Source organism: Sebastes umbrosus, chromosome 11, assembly GCF_015220745.1.
Source record: "Sebastes umbrosus isolate fSebUmb1 chromosome 11, fSebUmb1.pri, whole genome shotgun sequence".
Classification (NCBI taxonomy): domain Eukaryota; kingdom Metazoa; phylum Chordata; class Actinopteri; order Perciformes; family Sebastidae; genus Sebastes; species Sebastes umbrosus.
The window spans coordinates 10,084,556-10,101,212 of NC_051279.1; the positions used below are offsets into that span (position 1 = coordinate 10,084,556).

The window sequence follows — 16,657 nt, forward strand, 5'->3', positions numbered from 1 at the left end:
ATACTTTTGTACTTCGTTAGTTTAGATAAAGGTAAGGTTAATGGTTCGGGTTAAAATAAGCACGTTGTTAAAGTTAGGGGACAATCGTAGTCATGGTTTAAAGCAACCAACATTGACTGTTGGGATGTGAAACAGGAAAATAAATGTAAGAAATGTAGTGAAGTAGAAGTATAAAGTAGCTGGAAGAAGATGGAAATACTTAAGTAATGTACAAGAACCTCAGAATTGTACTCAAGTGCAGCACTGAACAGGCACTGATACTAAAATGAAAAGAAAGTTTACCTTTATGCACATCAGTGGACCTCGGAGGAGGCAGATAATGAATGTAGGCAGATGTTGCAGACTGACGAGGTGCCAATCATCAAGTGTGGAAGTGAAAGGTCAGAGGATCATGTTTGTCTTTGGATGATTATGTGCACTCACGCCTGATACTTGCTTGTTTCCCTAGAAAACTTTTGGAAACTTGTAATTTATTTTTTTTCTTTTCCTCCCTCCTTTCCTTCTTCCCTTCCTTCCCTGCTTCCTTCCTCTCTACCTCTCAATCTGGCAGTCATGCTAATGACCCTGCTGTCTGCCCCGGCAGTTTCTCATAACACAACTTATCAGCACCGAACAGGAGTATGGGCATTTTTAAACTCTGCTACAGCCCCCCTCCTCTCTCTCTCTCTCCCTCTCTCTCTCTCTCTCTTGCACACACACACACTTGCATGCATACACCCTGTTACTATTCAGTAGACTTGCTGGGGAACCTGCACTGAGGTCCAGATTGAAAATGTGATGTGTGCTAATGCATTCAGAACAGAGGTGAGGCCGGTCCTTTCCTTTTCTGTAAGCCAACAGTGGGAACACCAGCCCCAATACGGTAAGCTAGAAAGGCGAGCACATTACAGTGGCTGAGTAATGAGAACCATGGAGCTCCAAGTCATTCATGCACACACACACACACACACACACACACACACACACACATGCTCGCACACAGGCTGGTCTGTGGTAGTGTGTGAAGCAGCGTAAGACTCCAGCAGAGTACTACCAGCGCTATGCTCTCCTGATGGTGATGCTGTGTGAAGTGCAGAGCTGTTCGACACAGACTCCAGCTGCTGCTGCCCTGTATTCAAATGGCACCACAAGACATCAGCACGCCGTCTCTTGGTTCTTATTAGACTCAGCCTCTCACTCTTTTTGTCTCTGTCTTTTTTTTTTTTTTTTTTCTTCGCAAAAGTCTCTCACAACTCTCTACACCCGCGGCATCCCACTTATACTTTGCTTCCCTCCTCTCTTTTACTTGTCTTGTGTGCTGTGCTCTTGTGACTGTTAGGCATCAATTTGTGGCACATCACAAGATGAATAAAAGAAGACGCATGTGGAGAAAAGTTTATAAGTATTCTTAATTTATTTGCTGACAGCCTTCAAAGGGACATCTGAGAATTTTAGTGCGTTACATCTTTTATTTCACAGTGACTTCTACTTGAAACAATCGGAATGGGATCAGTCAGACTGTGTGCATATGCTCATAAATACACAATATAGTATGTTAGCTTGTGTGTGTGTGTGTGTGTGTACATGCCAGTGCGTAGGTGTTCTGTGACAGCCAACATTTTCAGAAAGTATAACAGAGAGGTGAGAAGAGAGACACAGCATCCTGCAGCTGTATATCTGTGTGAGTGTACCGAGGAGGAGTGTGTGTGTGTGTGTGTGTGTGTTTGGGTGTATGTGTGCTTGTTGGCCAGGAATGTGTATAAGATGGATGGAGGAAGATGAAAGGTGGATGGAAAGATGCTGATGCAGAATGGTTTCCCTGATTATAAAGAGAGGAAGCAGTTAAAGTAGAACGTGAGGGAGTTGAATGTCAGAGCATTTTAGATTTTAGGATATGCATTGCATTGAATACAGGATAGACAAGCACATAGATACAAAAAGTATACATCTCTTGCATGTACATTATCAATTTTATCAGATGCACCATTCTTTCAGTCCACAAAAATGACAAACAATGACTCAGCTTTATATAAAGCTTGATGGGGCTGAGGTACAGTTCTTAATCTAAGGTTCCTAATTTAGATGTTATGTAACTGTAACTATAAGGCAGGCTATATTTATTGTATGGTCACACACATTAAGCGAAGAGATGAGGGTGCACATATTTCTTCGCAGGTGTGCAGGATACATACTGAAAACAAAACCCATATGCCGTATAGATCATTTCATAGTTGTAAACATTCCAAATGTATCCCAGTTTATTTCCTGTTGCAGTTTATTTATAGGCTCCTCGGTTGCAGCAAAGAGTATAGAAGCAAAGAGATAAAACTCTGGTGTTTTTTTGACAACAGCCACTGCCGCCATTTTGGACTGAAAACACTTATTATATTTATAATATTTTATTGTTCAACACAGGCAATTTCGGACGGTGCTGTGACATGTCTTCTTTCCTGAGACACACTCTCGTAATGTTTAAAAAAATCTACGTACTGGGTCTACTGACCGTCCTCATACGTGCTCTTACTTTGTAAATGGCAACTTCCGGCCGCAGAATATGAAAAAAACGGGCGTTTGTATGTTTCTGTCTTCTAGTGATTTTATTTTTTATTTTTTTTAGAAATGGAAAATGAAAATCAACCCTTTTTTTTAAGTTTAGTTCATTCCTTTTTGACCCTGATAAAAAAAAAAAAAGCCTTGTATTTCAATTTTATTTTTTTGTATTTTAAAACGAAAATCCTGAAAGGAAAAAATCGCATGACCAAAAGATACACTGACCCTGACAGCAGCAGCAGCAGCAGCAGCAGTTGCAGCAGCTGGAGCAGCAGAAACACAGCTGTTGTGAACACACCTGACGCGTGAATCACGCAGCTGCCACGTGACGCCGCCACCACGCGCTCCTGACGCTCCCAGTGTAGATGAAGCGTTAACGGACGTCAAACGTGTTTTTGCAGCTTTTATTTGCGGCTGAAATAGACTTGAATTCTGCGGAACTGTTGCTGAGAAGCTAACCACATTAATGTTACACTCTGGTGAGTTTGTTCATTTCAACTCTTGTCTGAGGCAACTTTATTAAATGTTTGTTTTGGACATGTAACATGAACTATCAGGGAGGACAGTGCAGCACCTGGGCTAACGTTATCCATCACTCACTCAGGTAATTACCATATCAACACTTGAAGAAGAGATGGGCCAAATTCATCTTTAAAGAGGTGTCTTAATGCATATTTTTTGGTAAGCACCCTCAAATGAGTTTCCTCATGTGTCCTCATTGTTGTTGTGTTAATCAATCAGCTTCAATGCATATCACTGTGGCTGTTTGCTAAATTATATCCATATAATGAGGGGTCAGTGAAGTCGCTTTTTGTTTTGACATGATCGCAATAGGAGAAGCACAGGTGCAAGTAATGATAGCTGCTTTAGTTTCATGGTCCTGGTATTGTGCATGCTGGCTCACTGTCATGGCTTACTGGGACACACAATTAAGCCATTGTTAATGTCATTAGCAACACCTGTGGTCTGCTGTGAAAAGGCCTTTTGTAAAATGCTAAATTGGTGCTTATGAATGTGCACCAGCTTCTTTAATATTGGCTAATCCTATAGGTCTGTGTTTTTATGGATATATTGGAGTGGATTATAATTTAACTTTAGTCATATTAGATGTTAGTTTCACCTATACTGGCTGGTGCTGCTGGGGCCTTTCTGTGTGGAGTTGCATGTTCTCCCTGTGTCTGCATGGGTGGTCTGGTTTCTCAACATCAACAACTGTAATGGAGAGGTGCATAAAAATCCATAGAGGGGCTTGATCAGGGCACTCTCCATGTGCAAAACTTAATCAATTGTAAAAAGATAATAAAATATGAAAAAGGATGGTAAAGAGAGAAAGAAGATGAAAACAAAAGATAAGATTACACACACTAGCAGACATCCATATATGCAAGTAGACAAAGTGATGAAATAGAATTAAGATTCACATTATTATATCAATAAAAACTCATTATTAGTAAGCAATTTACAGAGTTAATCCGTAAGGAAAACATTGGGGGGGATAAAAACAAACCTTTAACGGCTTTCTTAAATTGTACTGGTGCCAATTTTAAAATATGAGATGGCAGAGTGTTCCATATCACTGAACCTCTGTAAATTAAACCAAACTGTAACTGAGATGTTTGACACATAGGAGGTCTGAGTTTGTAGTTATTTCGAGTTGAATAATTGTAGAATTTTTCATTATAGGAATATAGTTCATGGAAATATGAGGGAAGGGTCTGTACACAAACAAAGCGATCTAAAATTGGTTAATATAATAAACGCTGAGGATGCCGGACTGGAAAAACAAAGGTTGAGAGATGACTGTGGGTCCTTTTTAGATTGAAAAAAATGTGATATTCCTGTTCCATGACATCATCTCTTGATATTGCATTTGTGTGAGCTCACTGCATGAATGTTGGTGCGCTTGGTGATGCTCATAATGTGCTGTCCAAATGATTTTATAATGACAGAAATGCTGAAAGTGAAAGTTGTGCTTGTCACTTGCTGTGCCTGATATAGTGTCAATGTAGATGACTTTAATGAAGCCACAACAAGAGGAAAACTTGAAATGCCTATTTATTTCTGAGATGGAAAAATGACTGAAACCCTACAGTCGTACTCTGGCCATCTCTGGCCCAGTGCTATATTTAATTTAAAAGACAGACAGGCCACCAGTGCATGCTAATGGGGCAGCTCCATGGCCCTGCAGTTTCTCATCATACAACCTATCTGCACAACACGGTGACTATGTGTATTTTAGACACTGCTGCAGCCTGCCTCGCTCTCTCTTGCTGTCTTCCTCGCTCTCCTTCCTGTCTCTCTTACTATCTTTTCTCAGACTCACATGTATGTGGATGTTTGAGCACCTAAACTCACACATACACAAACATGCGCGCACACACACACACAGTAGGAGAGGGGCCTGCAGCTCCTGGGTGTTTTGCGGGTTGGATTCACACCGATGCTTTCTCTGACTGCACTATTGTTATTTAAATGTGGGAGGGCGATCAGCAGCAAGCATTAATGGCATCCTCAGCACTGTGGATGAAGCACAAGACACACACACCTACACACACAAAAGCGTACACACATAGACATCCTACGCGCGCACATGCAGACACACACTTTTCACGCAAGCCTTGTGGATGCACCTTGAGGGCCATATGAATAACAAATACCTCTGCCATCTGCAATACCACAGAGTATTTCCAACCATTTCGGCACATTAGTCAGCAGTCCTTTGACTTAGGCTCTCCACGCACCACTTGGTGTATTAGCAACGCTCTCCTCGGCTACGACACACTGCGTTTAAGGGTGCAGTTTGAAGAGAAGTTTGTTTTCTAAGATTAAACTTTATGTCACTGCTGATCTGACCTTGTCCTCTTGAGTTTGATGTGGTGGGAGGTGCTAGAGCCGTTTGCTGCGGCGATGTTTTGTTCTGTCAAGGCCAATCAGAGCTTAGCTGGAATACCTGTGGTGATGGTATCGTTTTAAACCGGCGAAGACCTCCCCCACCCTCCCGACACTGCCAGACCAAATGGGATTAGACAGGCACCCCTGGCCATTAACACTTGATCCTTACCTGCTTTCTTTCTCCCTAGAAAACCCATGACTGAAATAGTTGAACATGTTGCCTTTCAATCCTGCATGAGTGTTATAGTTTTTACATTTAGTCGGATGTAATTCATGCACAAAAGAAAAGGTGTTTCATATTGTTGCTCAGGGGCTATTGAAGCCAATCAGGGGCATCTGGATTTGGGTTGGGGTAATTAATTAATGCTTAATTTGTAGCACAAACAGTCCAACAAAAAAACAATCATTGAGATTTTCTTAAAAGTTCCCAACATTGGTATTTCATATCATATCATATCATAATCATGATATACAATTACTGGATCACTCTGAACTGATCAAAGCTCTGTATATGTGGGAAAAACCTGCTGATGTGCTGTAGTTTCAAACATGGAAGTTGCATTATCGGTGTCCATATTTTTTGGGAAAGTCAGTTTTCTTCTTTTCTCAGCTCACCTTTATTTAGTCCTTCTTTGATGATGACATCACTTTATATATGTTGAAATGTTAAGCATCTTTCCAACCCCAATTTAAAGCTATATAGCTTCCTATATAGCTAATAGCTTCCATATTATATTTTTTTTATTCTGCACTCCTAGAGATAATAAAATACACAATATACTTCTTGGTAGATGAGATGATGATGTAACTCAGATTTTCAGGCATTTTAGAAAATATTTAATTTATCCCCTTCATTGAGATTTAGGCTATATCATAACTATTTCTCTTCCTCACAGTTTAACATGGATAGTCGCCAGCTCGTGTGCCTCTCATCTCTGTGTAATTAAAGCAACACTGTTAATTAGCTGCTCAAAGTAATCAATTAACTACAAAGCAACGGCTTCCACTTCAATTTATCAAAGACAAAGAATCAGTTATATAATAGGAAAAAAAACAAAAGGCAATCTCATTAGAAATGGCCAAGTCATGTGAAAGATATGCTCATGTTTGTGCTCATAAGAATCACTTAGGTCTGGGTATTTATGGGGGGTTTGGGTTGCATCGGTGTTGTTACATATCCGCCGTGTGTTTAAAACTGAGCATTTTGTTGCAACAAGGCACGAATATGCGTTTTTGTGTTTTGTGTGCGTGCGCAGGAGTGCATTTGTGTGAGTCTGTGTGTGTGTGTGTGTTGCCGAGTGTTGTCAGAACTGATCCCATTTTCATTACTCACTGGCTCAAAGAAGGAGGTGAGGCCCTGGCTTGCAGCAGTGATAAATGCATTACCCCAATAAACCCTGTCTCCACTGAGGTGCTGAATGCTGACACACACACACACACACAAGCACACACACACACATTGAGGAAGGGAGAGAACAGAGGTTGGTGACAGAGAGAGAGAGAGGGATAGATAGATGAAGGGAGTAAAGAGACAATCAGATGGGATGAGAAAGACAGTGACAGGTAAGAGGAGATGAGAAAGAGGAGATGGTGGAAAAAAAAAAACAACAGAGATCGGAAGACAGGAAAAAGTGAAAGGAAAAGTGACAGGTGCCGAGGAAAAGAGAGCGACGGGAAAGAGAGGAGACGGGAGGAAAGCGGCAGACAGGGAGGCGGCGGGAGGAGGTGTCGGCTGCAGAGAGACAGAAGGTTTAGGGGTAGAGGGGTGCTAATGGCTGTATGCAGAGCAGGACCGTGGGGCATGCAGGGGGTTGTGTGGGGGCAGAGGGATTGAGTGTGTGTGTGTGGGTGGATGGATGGAGAGAGGTATAGATGGAGTGATTGGAGGGAGGAGGGAGGTGAAGGATCAGTGGTGTCCAGCTGGCCTCTTCCTCGGCCCCTCATTAGAGCAGCACAGGTCTGTCGCGAATAGTAATCCTGGAGGAGGCGGCGGAGTAGATGTATATAGTGGGGTGTGTGTTTTAAAGAGAGTGGGTACACCTTGACTATGTGTATATGATATCATACATTACTGTATGTGTGTTTGTGTACATTTTGAAATGACTGTAAGGGAGACTGAATGCACTTCTGTGTGTGTTTAGTAATGCATGTTTATTGCATGTGTGTATGTGATAAGCAATACTCTCTGTGTGCGACTGAAAATGCTTGTGTGGGCATATTACAAGATGAATATATGTGTATATATACAGTATGGTGAAAGGTATGTGTGTGTTTAGTATGATTACACCTGAGTGTGTGTGTGTGTGTATAATGATATAGGTGTGTGTATAGCACTGTGTGAGCCAGTGCATGCATTTGTGTGCGCGTCGTACATGGCATGGGAATATTTAGATGTGGGGCCTGTGTGTATACGCAGTGCGTTTTCATGAATATATGTGAATGACTGTGTGTGTGTGTGTGTGTTTGTGTGCGTGCGCCCTAGCTCCTAATCACCAACTCCCTCACTCTCACTCTCTCTCTCTCTCTTCTTTGCCTCCCAGCCCACCACCTTTGGTAATGAGGTGAGGGTGAGGGTGGATCAGAACCCTTAGCAGAGTGGACCGGCCCCGTTCTCACTCGCAACTACATGCGGGTCAGGCCTCCCTCATTAGCCGCCATCGCAGTGACATCACAGGCGAAAGCGCCGGTGTGCAAATTGAAAAACACCAAGTTCACCGAACGAATCAAATCAGAACCTCGGCAGAGACCCGGCAGGTCTGAGCTTGCTTTAAAAAAGAAAAAAAGAAAAAGAGAGACAAAATGACAAGCTGGTCCTTTTAATGTCTTTTTGGGATTCTTGAGGAATTAGAGGAGTCGGACGTGGTGTATTGGGGGAGAGGCGGGGGGTTAGATGGGGAAAATGAGAGGCTGAGAGGGGTGGAGGAGGGCAGAATACAATTAAAAAGGAGCAGAGAGTCAAGGGGACTGACCTGGTGATGGGAGAGGAGAGGAGGGGAGAGGGGGCAGTTCTTAGTGCACGTGCACCACATAATGAAAGGTTGAACTTTTTGTGGCCGGGGTGGCATACCAAATCAACTCACCCTGGGAGTGTTGAGAGAGAGAGAGAGAGAGAGAGAGAGCGGAGAGAGAGCGGAGAGAGAGCGGACGGCAGGGTGAGAGAGGGAGGAAGGAGAAAACGGGAACAACAGGCGACCCGAACGAAAGAGGCAAAGGCGAAGGAGAGGCAGAGACTTTAACGAGGGACAAGGGAGGTGGAGAGGGACCGAACATGGGAGGGACAGAGGGGATGGAGGCTGACTCGCTGAATGAGGAGGAGAAGAGGAGGATGGAGAAGGAAAAGGAGAGAGAGCGAGTGAGAGGCCCCCGCTATACGTGGCTGCCACGGGGGCCTGAGTGACAGAAATTAATAATTAGTGACAATGATTGACAGCGCTCCCTCCATCTGCGGCTCACTGCCGCCTCACAACGCCTGCCTCCGCCAGCGACCGCGGGCACAATGAGCTCCAGAGGGATTGTGGGAGACGCACTTTGATTGACAACTGCCTCCTGGAGAGACAAGGGGGGGGAGGTGGAGGGGTGGGCAGAGGCAGAAAGGGGAGAAAAGGAGCGAGCGAAAGAGAGGAGGGGTGGTGTACAAGAGGGAGGGATGGAGGGGAGAGGTGGGTGACAGGGGGCAAAGGGGGACAGAACAAGCGAAGGGGGGGTTGGGGGGGGTTTAGGAAGATGGTCAGAGATTTTTCCCTCTCAGAGATTGAGGAAGGAATTGCTGCTATCAACTCCTCTCCGTCCTCTCTTCCATTACTGTCCCTACTTTGCTCATCTTGCCATCCCACTTCCACCATCGCCTCAAACCACTCCGCACCAGTGTATAGCACCATTATGCAAAAGTGACAAATTTACCACAGAGGGATAAATAAAAGAGGAGAAAGGGGGTTGAGGCCTCAGGTTTCTGCGGTGAGGGGGAATAGCCTGTAAATAGCCATCAGCTGGGAATTTGTCACTCTCTCCTCCCCTGTCCCGTCTCTGTTTTCCTCTCTTTATCCTAGCTCCACCCTTCTAACGCTCCTGCTATAGCCATCCCCGCTGTCTTCCTCTTTACTGTCAGCAGTGACACCACGAAAGTGTCTCGGTTTTGCAATACGTCTTGTCTTTCTCCGGACATGAAAATGCATCCGTGTAGGAGTCTAGTATGACGATGCAGTCACACAAAATGTCATGTCTCTGTCACACTTTTTTCTCTCCGTCATATTTTCTTTCTTGTTTTATCGCTGTTCCTTTTCTACTCCTCCCCTCTCATTTCTCTTCTCTCCATGCCCTCCCATCCTGTTTATTCTCTTCTGATCCCATTTTTCCCTCTCCTTTCCCTCTGGTGTTACCCGCTCTCTTCATCCTTTTCCCCTTCCATGCCAGGCCTGTTTCAGCCTGCCATGACATGGCCTGGGCTAATGTGCTCCAATACGGCTTAATCGCTGCACAGGTCTCCAAGGCTTACTGCTACACACTGTAACAAAGTACACTATTTACCTCAGGGCCACACAGAGAATAGGCTTGCACAGAGCACAGCGAAATCCAGTGGGGAATCAGTTTCACATCACAACACATTATTGATTTCCCCCCCCCAAAACAGACATGTTATTCATTGTTGCCTGAGCTTGGTTTCCTATCTCTCTGTCCCTTACAGAGGTGGGGAGGGAGCTCAGGATTAAGGTCATGCCCTAGAGGTAAACACTGTAATGCGTCTTGTATTTTTCCACCAAAACTATCCATTCTACCGATTAATGGTTCTTTCTACTGTCACCATTCCCGCGTGCATCACTTGTTAGATTGCACTTTTTTTGTTGTATATCATTTTCTAACAGCTGGGGGGATTTTTCTTGCAATGACGCAGAGCTGCAACTAACTAATTAATCAATTAAGTATTTAGTAGGGCTGTCAATCGATTAAAATATTTAATCATGATTAATTGCATGATTGTCCATAGTTAATCGCGATTAATCGCACATTTTTTATCTGTTCAAAATGTACCTTAAAGGGAGATTTGTCAAGTATTTAATACTTGAGTATTTATCAACATGGGAGTGGGAAATATGCTTGATTTATGCAAATGTATGTATATATTTATTATTGGAAATCAATTAACAACACAAAACAATGACAATATTGTCCAGAAACCCTCACAGGTACTGCATTTAGCATAAGAAATATGCTTAATTGATAGCATGGCAAACTCAAGCCCAACAGGCAACATCAGCTGTCAGTGTATCAGTGTGCTGACTTGACTATGACTTGCCCCAAACTGTATGTGATTATCATAAAGTGGGCATTTCTGTATAGGGGAGACTCGTGGGTACCCATAGAACCCATTTTCATTCACATAACTTGAGGTCAGAGGTCAAGGGACCCCATTGAAAATGGCCATGCCAGTGTGTTTGGGGTGTTATTTAGCCTCCTTTGTGACAAGCTACTATGACGTGGTAATGGATTCCTCAGGTGTTCTAGTTTCATATGATGCCAGTATCTTCACTCTGGCTTTAAAACTGAGCCCGCTACAACCTAAGAATCGCAAGTTGCGTTAATTCGTTAAAGAAATTAGTTGTTTAAACAAATTTGCGTTAACGTATTATTAACGCATTAACTTTGACAGCCTTAATATTTAGTCTATAAAATTCCTGGAAATTGTAAAAAAAAAGGCAAAACACAGCAGTTCAAAACCCAAAGATAATTCATTTGCAATGTTTTTAAGACAGAGGAAAGCAGCAAAACCTCGCATTTGAGAAGTGGGATCCAGCCAGTGTTTGACATGCTTGATCGGTTGACATATTATGCTTGGTAAATGACTTTAGCAATTAAAGGATTATCAGTACAATTTTCTGTTGATCAGGTCGACTACTTACTAACTAACTAACTAACTAAGCGACTAATTGATTTATCAGTATGTGAAGCGCTGATTTGGGGGGAAGGCCATTTAATACCATTTAGCCCTGATCTTTGGGAACTTTCCTTCATGTTACTGTCTCAGATGGTCCGTACGGTCAAAACAATTGACAGCTCTTACTTGATTTAAGGGTTCAGAGCTCTTTTTATGGGTTTAGGAAATGTCTACTCTTAATTTATTGTAATTTAAAAACTTTGCAACTGTTTTGTAGTTTTATTTGAACATTTGTTGAATGCAGGTAAATGTCCTTGAAGGTCCCTCATCACTTTCTTCCTCTCTGTCCATGGCCCAGCTGAGGCGTGTAACTTTGCTGCAACCCTTTAGTCTTTACACACACACACACGCACACACACTCACGAACACACACACACACTAAACAGACGGCACAGAACACGTGGAGTTGACAGCTGGTAACTGCAGGGCCCAGCAGGTGCAGTGTGTGTGTGTGTGTGTGTGTGTGCGCTTGGCCCCAGAGGGCCCCTGACTCATGGCCAGAGAGGCAGTCAGAGGTGTGTGTGTGTGTGTGTATATGTGGATGTAATGGGGGCCTAGCTGACTGACTAGCCTGGAGTTGACTTCACTTCAGCTCCAGTGATTGATTGGAATAGGCCTGGACACGGGGCGATGTATTGCCTTTGGTCACTACCTTTGACTACCTTCATTACATCAATATCCCTCTCTTTCCTCTTTCCTGTTTTGTTTTTGTGTGTTCTTGTGGCCTTGTACTGAACTTTGAAGAGTTCACTTTATTATGATAATCAGCAACAAGACATGTTTTTCCTGGTCCAGGAACTTCATGGGAAAGATTTTTGCTTTCTGATCTGCATCATGAAACGGATCACTGCTTGACAGGACGGCAGGATTAGCTCGCCTTGAAGACACTGCAAGATAGGAAATTTGGAGGATTTAGTGAACACTGAAACACTCTTTATCTCTCCGTCTGACTCTGTCTCTCTTTATCTCTCTCTCTCTCTCTCTCTCTCACCAGAACCAGCTTGTTCTTGGTCAGTATGTTATTTGATGGAGTGCGCTTGCCAGCCCGCCCGCCTCTGGCTATGGTGCCATCTTGAAAGGCGCCGCGGCACACACACCTGGCCCACCGGCTGCCTCTTTGGTCTGCCTCACCTTTTGTCAGCACCATGTTAATGAAGGCCCTGTCAGTGTCCACCGCCTGCACACCGGGGCGCCTTTTAATGAGTTCGCTATTTGATCGCTATAGACACCCGGCACGAACGACGCTTTTTTTTTTTTTTTTTTTCTCATCCCTCGTGGACGATGCTCCTTCGCTCTTGTATATGTATGTTTCACAGAAATGTGTGTGTGTGAGGCTAAAGGGGAGGGAGACAAGAAGGAGTGGGCCGGTCAGCTGATTAGGACTAGTTTATAATAAAAGGGGGAGGGTGGTTGTCCTTTTTAAAAAAAAAAAAAAAAAAGGGAAAGAAAAGAAAATTATTATTTTTATTCCCCCCTCCCTCTGTACCCAAGTGAGCCGTGGCTCTCCCTTTTCAGGGGTAGATGAAAGCAGCTGGGCGCAGGGCTTCCAACAAAAAGTGCCAAGCGATCACAAACAAACCTTCAGATGAATCACATCAAAGGCGCTGCCCCAATTGTTAGCCCTCTCGTATCTGCGGAAAATTGGCTCATTAAGGGCAAAAAATGACATTGTTTACATTAGCCGGGGCCCTGATTAGTGCCAGCCATGTTTGTTGTGTTGCTCTGCTGTCCGCTTACCAGCAGACCACTTCAGCCGCTCTGCACAATCGCTCCTTTGAAGGCTTTCTTTCTCTGGAAAAAAAAAGGAAATAGAAAGAGTGTGAGGACAACAACAACAGAAAGAAAGGAAAAAAACACAGAGGGGGGAAAAAATACACCCGTACACAAACACATACAATTGCTGTTCCAAACCCACACAAATGGACATGATAGCTGGTCTTTTCTCTCTCCTCTCCTCCAGCTCATCGGCTTCTCTCTCTTTAGGACTAATTAGGTTGCTTGTGGAAATGGAGGCGATAGGAGAGGACAGTTGGGCCAATGATGAGTCTGTTTATGCTGTAATTGCACTGATAAAGAGGGCGGTGTTGTTGGCGCGCAAAGAAAAGAAAAGAAAAGAGCTTGACAATGAAAGGGGCCGGGGGCTCTTCTTTGCGCCGACGGCCTCATCTCTCCGTGAAAAGAACACCTTTTGTGCTAGCGCGGCTTTTGTAAACTGAGATGATTTCTAATCTGTGGAAAGTGCCATGTGTTTTAGACAGGCATGTGTGTGTGTGTGTTTGATCTCCTAGATCTAAGGCGTAAGGGTCCTTCTACCTTCTCATCTCCCACTTGAACTCCTTTCTCCACTCCCTTTCTGCCCCTTTTTCCTTTTTTTTTTAAAAACCATTATAGAGTCTCTAGGATCATTTAGTACTAGAAAACCTTGATGAGATGTAATAAAATGACATCAAAATGATAAAGTTTTTATCTTTAATCATTTCAGCAGTGATGCTAAACTCCCGTAGCAACAAGAAGCCTTAGGATACATCATATATTCTGTCCATAGACAAAACGGCACTGTTTGTATATTCTCTTTTATTGCATCTATAGATGCATAAATAAACATGCATAACATTGACCTTCCAAATTAATCTGAATAAAGTCACCCTTTTCCTTTGTAAGAATTCTTTAGAAAAGAACATTTTTGATTCTACCAGAGACTTTTTTTTAGGAAACTTCACCCAACAAGTTCCCTCAATGAAACATTTGACCTATTAAGATTCAGGAGGGGACATCTCATCTATCCCAGCTTGGTCTGGCAGCGGTGAGAGACAAAAAAAAAAGAAGCGTATAAAAAAAAAACTTGGGGAGTAAAACTTTAAGTTATAGGTGAGCAGGTCAAGCTGCACCGCTAACGACAGCCGCCGACCCCGAGCTCGCCCCGCGTTACCCTTCACCTTCCGCCGCTCCCCAGGCCACCTCACCTTTGCCCTGGGAGAGAAATGGAGTCTGAGATAGAAGGGGGGGGGAGGGACGGAGAACACCTCCCCCTCAACATAATGATAACCACTGAGATCTGGCCACCGTCCCCCACCGGCCCCTGGACACTCAGCCCCGCGGCCCCCAGGTCAGCTCAGCACATTATACCTCCTCTCTCCTCCTGAACTCTCTGACTCCACATTTACATACCCACCACTTTTTTTTTTTACCCCTCACATTCTCTCTCTTTTTTCTGGTTTGCTACACTTCCTCCATTTTTTTTTTTTTCTTTTTTTTTTTTACTACACCTCATTTTCTTCTCTGCCTCTCTCTGAACTCCTCCCTTTCTCCTCTTTGTCTTTTGCATTTCATCAGTACAGTCCAGGTAGTGCGTATGCACACCTGCAAGTGTGTGTGTGTGTGATAATTACCATTTAGAATACTAGCAGATCTCTGAGGGAGGGAACCCAAGTTTGCCAACAGCGAGGCATTGTGGGAGCTGTTTGGTTTGTGTTTAGGTGCCCTTGGTGTGCTGCGCTGAGGAATCAGAATTTCCTTGACTTTTGACCGCCTTTGTCCCCAGGGGGGAGGCAAGGAGGGATAGAAGGGCACAGACTGACTTCCATTTGCCGTTTAAGGACCCATATGGAAAATATAAATTGGTAGCAGCAGGAAAGACTAAAACCATTGGCATTCCGGGCATCGCCCATTTGAATTCATGAGGTTGTGTTGCGTCTCTGCCCACTTTCTCGATTGGAATATTTAAGAATGTGTCACACGAAGAAAGATAGATAGAGATGTCGACGGAGCTTGTTTCCGTCATTGTTTTTCTGTCTGAAATCTTTTAAAAGTCTCTTTTGGGGTTTTTTGCTCTATTTCTTGGTAATATCTGATACATAAATCAATGAATGAATGTTGACAGCTAGGATGAGTTGATTTAGGATCAGCAGTGAATTTTGTAGATTTTTACAAAATGCTGCCGCCTGGTGAAAAGCTTGTACATCCACAATATTGCCAATATTTATATTCACATTTATGACATCTAGCAGATGCTCTCATCCGGAGAAACGTACATAATGAATAATATTCATGATCAAGGCAACACTATCTGATCAAGTGAAAATAGACAGTCGGCAGCAATGAAATAATTTCAGTGAAAAGCGGACCGTATAAGTGCAGGTGGTACAAAAGAAATATTTAACTTTTCAACTGTGTTTAGTGGCTTGACGTGTTTTAATATACATCTATTCAAAAAGTAGAAAAGACATTAATCTATACTGAAAGCTGTGTAGCAGAAGTATGTATTTCTTCTTTTCTTATCCCACTAATCATCTTGTGGCCTCTCATCCCCCTATGTTGAAACAACTGCTATATATAATGAGCTGCTAACCGTACTACAAATACTTTAAATGTATTATTAGTAATATACAGAAGTAAATTTAAGTATTTAGTAGTGAGCCAAAGCGTTATCTTTTCAGGGACTATAAACAGTACAGCCTTAAGAGCTGTGTAATTCATTTATCTAATATGTTATCTAATTGAATGTCAAAGGGGCATAGGACTCCAGCTAATGATTATATGATCAATTAATCTGTAAATATTTTTTTGATTAACTGATTAATGTTTTAGTCGATAGAGTCCTACAGGACTGTGTCCTAAAACCCTGAAATGAGTTAGCGTTTTAGCACTTCTGGTTCCCTCGTCTGGAAGTCAATGGGTTTTTTGAATGGGTTTTTGGTTATATGTCTGAAATAATGTCTGCGGTTAACACAAGCTTGAGAGATTATGGAAGGGGTAATGTACAGCGAGCCGGTCATTGTTGTGAAAGAATCCCCGACAGGCCGATTCGAAGCGGAGGGGTCTCTCATCGCCTTGAAGGGGATTCTTTCACAACAATGACCCGCTAGCTGTACATTATCCCGCTTATTACACGGCTACTTACTTAAGAAATCAATATTTTGACACAAAAAACGGTCCGCCAGAGTCCGACATCAGAGCTGCGCCCATAGCAACTGTCTGCTGTACATAGCGACGATCTGTTATAAAGAAATTACAGAACGCCCTGATTGACCAATCAGAATCGAGTATTCAGTACAGCTGTGTAATAAAATGTTTTGTTCTACTGCATAAAATACATCAATAAATATCCCACTCATTAATTTTGAAGCCTTTACGTGTCTTAAAAAAGAAGGTTTGCTAACAAGTGGCTAAATGAGACTACTAAATGTCATCACGCCGACTCGTCTGCCTTTACAGCCTCATTGTGTATAGTCATGTGATCGTGGTTTAATATGTTTATAGCCTAACGTTAGCTTTTTACTTCTGCTGATTGCATTCACAATTCAAAAA

General features: G+C 43.0%; 1 long non-coding RNA gene across 1 annotated transcript in view; it reads left to right on the forward strand.

The window, feature by feature from the left end:
- Positions 1 to 2,936: 2,936 nt before the first annotated feature.
- The window catches only part of LOC119497513, a 245,220-nt gene continuing 231,499 nt past the window's right edge, over positions 2,937 to 16,657 (forward strand). Inside the window, exon 1 of the long non-coding RNA XR_005208939.1 lies at positions 2,937 to 3,133. This is a non-coding gene — a long non-coding RNA (uncharacterized LOC119497513). The remainder of the gene's footprint in view (positions 3,134 to 16,657) is intronic.